The sequence below is a fragment of the Myotis brandtii genome, unplaced genomic scaffold, assembly GCF_000412655.1.
Source record: "Myotis brandtii unplaced genomic scaffold, ASM41265v1 scaffold479, whole genome shotgun sequence".
Taxonomy (NCBI): Eukaryota; Metazoa; Chordata; class Mammalia; order Chiroptera; family Vespertilionidae; genus Myotis; species Myotis brandtii.
The window spans coordinates 2,731,531-2,735,977 of NW_005368305.1; the positions used below are offsets into that span (position 1 = coordinate 2,731,531).

The following is a 4,447-nucleotide window of genomic DNA, read 5'->3' on the forward strand; positions in this document are numbered from 1 at the left end:
GGCGCCGCAACCTCCCTATCGACCCTGCCTTGAGTGTGACAGGGAGCGGTGCCCCAACCCCCCAATCAGCCCTACCCTGAGCGTGACTGAGGGTGGCATCGCAACCTCCCGATCCGCCCTGCTCTGTGCGTGACAGGGGGCAGTGCTCTACTCCCCAATCGGCCCTGCTCTGAGCCCGACCAGGGGCTGCACCTAGGGATTGGGCCTGCCCTCTGCCACCCGGGAGCAGGCCTAAGCCAGCAGGTCATTATCTCCTGAGGAGTCCCAGACTGCGAGAGGGCACAGGATGGGCTGAGGGACCCTCTCTCCCCCCTGAGTGCACAAATTTTTGTGCACCCGGGCCTCTAGTTATATTTATAATAAGCATAAGCATTTTTTATTATAATATAAATATTGTTCACTGAGACCACACTTTCTTGTCTCTATAATTTGTTATTTTTCCTGGACTTACTAATAAATTTACTTTTTTTCTTTTGCTTGTTTTTTATTGAAATCATCTTTACTTTTTTTCCCAAAAGATCTAACACCTCGAACACATGCTTATGCCTATCAGTGTTTTTCCTATGCTCTGAAAACATTTTTTTTTATTTATTTACTTACTTATTTATTTACTTTTTTATTTATTTAGAGTTGGAGAGAGAGAGAGAGAGAGAGAGAGACTGCTTTCTGTAGCCTCATCCCTTAGCTCCTCTCTGAGTAGGTTATTCTCTCATTTTGGCTTCCATTTGCCTTCATACTAGAACTTTATTTAGTAGTTCTTCTATTTTGATCAATTTTTTCTATATTTTATGACTTTTTTCTTTGCTTTATCCATATTTCCCTATGACATTTATCTATTAGCTTCTAGTAGAAAGAATCCTGGATGGCAGGCAAAAATTTTGAGTTTCTACATATCTTCCTTTTCTCTGACTTTTAATGGCTAGTTTTGTTGGGCAGAGATAAAGTTCTGGGGAAAAAAAATTCTTTACATATAGTAATATATTACAATTATCACTTCATTGTGCTCTAGCTTCCTGTTTTGATGTTACAATGTTCAATCCCATTTTGATTCCAAATCATCTTCTATGACTTGATATTTTTGTGTATTTGTGTACATCTTCACTCAAACTTGTTTTATTTTCTTTAGTTCTGGGTATTTTCTGTTATTTGTGATTATTTACTTCCTTACTTCCTTTGTATCTTTACTTCACAAAATTATATTAATTTGATGCTGCTTTTTCTTTTTTCTTTCTATTTAACATTTATTGCCATTTCATTCTACTCCAACTGTATGTTCAACTCTCCTTTAAATCTCATGTATCTTAATTTTAATTTCTAATAACATATTGTGTTTCCAGATTTCTTTTTATGTAAATTTTAAATATTGATTTGTGGATCACTTTATGCAAAAAAAAAACAAAGATCTTATCTCTTAGGAAGTAGAAGAGGTATTGTCATTTTATTGTGTTGGCTTTGGTAGAAAATTAGGAAATCTAGATATTTTATACATAGGCTGATAAACAGAACTTTTGTTGTTGTTGTTGTTTAACCTCACACACCTTCTTTCAGTGCAATTTACTATAAAGTCTTAAATAGTTCTTGGGTTTTGTGTGGGCAAATTATTTATTTCATTTTGATTATTCAAGTCTGTTGTGGCTATTTCTGTTGTTGTCAACCATCACCAAAGTGTTGAAATGTCTTCACCTCGATTGTTAGTCCTCCAATTATCTTTGTATTTTTGTGTTAATTCCTATTTCATCCCTTGCCATCAGGTTATAAGAAGTTTGTGAGATGGTACCATTAGGCCGGTACCTCAAAGACAGCTTCCTGCCTTTTAAACTAGTCTGGTACCATTGTTCCCTTACACATGAAGTTCTGATCATGGTTGACTTCCTTTAGTTCTTCAAATACCATCCACATCTTTCCCATTGGGGGAATTTTTTTGTATACCATTTCTTTAGTTTAAAAATATTTTACACTCTCTTAACCAGCAATACTATTTTTTAAAATTAGTATAATCTCTTAAATGTTGTTTCATTTGAGAAGTGTTCACAGTACTTGTCCAGTCTCCTTGATTCACTATCCAACACCTAAAACATAGATCTCTGATCTGTCATTTGGTCTAATATATACACAATGATGAGAAAGAAATGTTTTGATGTTGACTGAACATGTCATTTCAGTAGGGTTGTTGTTCTTACATAAATTACAGAACAGTGTGGGATAGTGATTAAAAGCAGGAAATTGTGAGGCAGGCTGCTTGGGTTTGAGTCCTGGCTCTGCCAGTGCCTAGCTGTTTGCCTTTGGATATGTTATTTAACTAAGTTAATTGGTTTCCTTGTCTATAGAATGGGTAAAAGAACTATTAAAGTTTGTAATAATGAAATAAACTAGTATATGTGAGATAGATATGTTTGACATGTTGCAAGTGCTATGTAGGTATTGGTTTAAAAATTTAGTATTTTTACACCCTGACTGGTTTGGCTCAGTGGATAGAGCATCGGCCTGCGGACTGAATGGTCCCAGGTTCAATTCCGGTCAAGGGCATGTACCTCGGTTGTGGGCATATCCCCAGTAGGGGGTGTGCAGGAGGCAGCTGATTGATGTTTCTCATCAATGTTTCTAGCTCTCTATCCCTCTCCCTTCCTCTCTATAATAAATCAATAAAATATATTTTAAAAAAATTTAGTATTTTTGATGCACACTGAGTTAAACAGATTAAATCTACTTTGCAAAGGTAAGTTTCTGTTATCTCATAAGTTATTTCAGAAATATAAATTAGCTTTTCCTAATTCATAAATCTTGAATTAAAACACATAAAATCAGAACAAAATTATCCCTACTTAAAGGATAAAAATTAATTAAGATTAGTATCTGGTTGAATTGCACAGTCTGTTTCTTCTCACATTCGTGAGAAGGTCTTTTTAGAGCTTTCCTTTTTATGTTAACATACTAGCATTTTGCATAACAGATAAAAATAAAAGCAGAGCTATAAGCTCCTGATGGCAATTGCATTTCTCAGCTGCACAAAAAAGGATCGGTGTATTTATTTCTAATTTTCATAAAGTAAGCTGTAGCAAATACTGGAATATGAATGTAAATGCATAAAAATAAAGATAGAAACATCTTTTCAAAAGTTATTGCTTTTATTACTTGGAAACGTGTATTTGGAGAGCATATATTTGCATGAGCAAGAAAATATGAAGCCAGATACATTGCAAAATTATAGTAGCAAAATATATTGAAGGAAAATAAAAAAGGAAATGAAAAAATGAATGACATATTCATTAACCATTCCCTGATAATCTAGGTGCCATCTGATTTAAATTTTTCTTCAGCTTAATTTCTAAAATTATGACAGCAAACCATAGGCCAACTATTGTTTTGCAAATTAAAGCTTCACTAATTATATTTGAGTAAGATGATAATATCCTTCCAAACTTAAAATTTAGAACAATTTGCATTGACAATACTTTATTTGTGTATAATACTTTTCTGAAGTATCAGTAAGTTTTATTACTTATGATTTTCTAAGTTTAGGAGTTAGTTTTAGTTCATATCTTTCTCTTTTCCTACTTTTGCAGTGGAAGAAAACTTAACAGACATGATCCGTGATTCCTTCCCTCGTTCCTTCCTTTCTTCTTTCCTTCAGTATATGCTTTTTTTCCACTTAAAAGTTCTAATTTTGCCCTTTAAACTTGTCATGTTTCAAGGTTGTATTCAATGTCAGTGTTTGGGTCATGTGACTAGAGGACTATGTCTGTTCCATAAAAAGAAGTGAGTATTGTTTTATCATGAAACTGAAGTAAATCAAAGGGAAATATTTAGGCTAGCTTTCTCCAGTCATAACTTTTATGTCAATAGAACAGGTAATATACATTCTAGACATTAGATATGGAGAAAATCTTTCAGATTTAATGTAGTTTCCTCTATTTTTACCTAACTACAGAACATCTTTTGCTTTGCTTTTTCCTATTATTCTAAAACATTAATTAATCCAATAAGATGTGTTTGCATCCTATCTAATAATAGACAAAGATGGTAATTGACCGTACCTTCACTACACCTCCCATTGGCTAATCAGCATGATATGCAAATTAGCCACCAACAAAGATGGCGGCTAATTTGCATACTGTAGGCAGGACGGGACAGCACGAGCCGCCATCCGGGCCCTGTGTGCAGCCCTGGGAGGTGGGGCTTAGTTGGCGCAATCGCATTGCCTAAGCCCCGCCCCATCTGGGACCCCCGTGTGCCACCTAAACCCCGCCCCCAGCCGGGACCCCATGGCGATTAGAGAGCAGGAAAGTGCCGCCTGACCCCGGGTGCCCTGGCAATCCAGCAATCGGTGAGCAGGAAAGTGCAGCCTGTAGGCAGCACCCAGCAAGGCCTGCTCCTGGGTTGCCATGGCAATCCCAGAGCAGGAAAGGGTGGCCTGCAGGCAGCACCCCACCCTGGCCACAGCTCAAGG

The 4,447-nt window shown here is 36.6% G+C and overlaps 1 protein-coding gene across 1 annotated transcript in view; it reads left to right on the top strand.

Annotated features, from left to right (window-relative positions):
* The window catches only part of LRFN5 (leucine rich repeat and fibronectin type III domain containing 5), a 349,319-nt gene that overhangs the window by 214,345 nt on the left and 130,527 nt on the right, over positions 1–4,447 (top strand). The window lies entirely within an intron of this gene.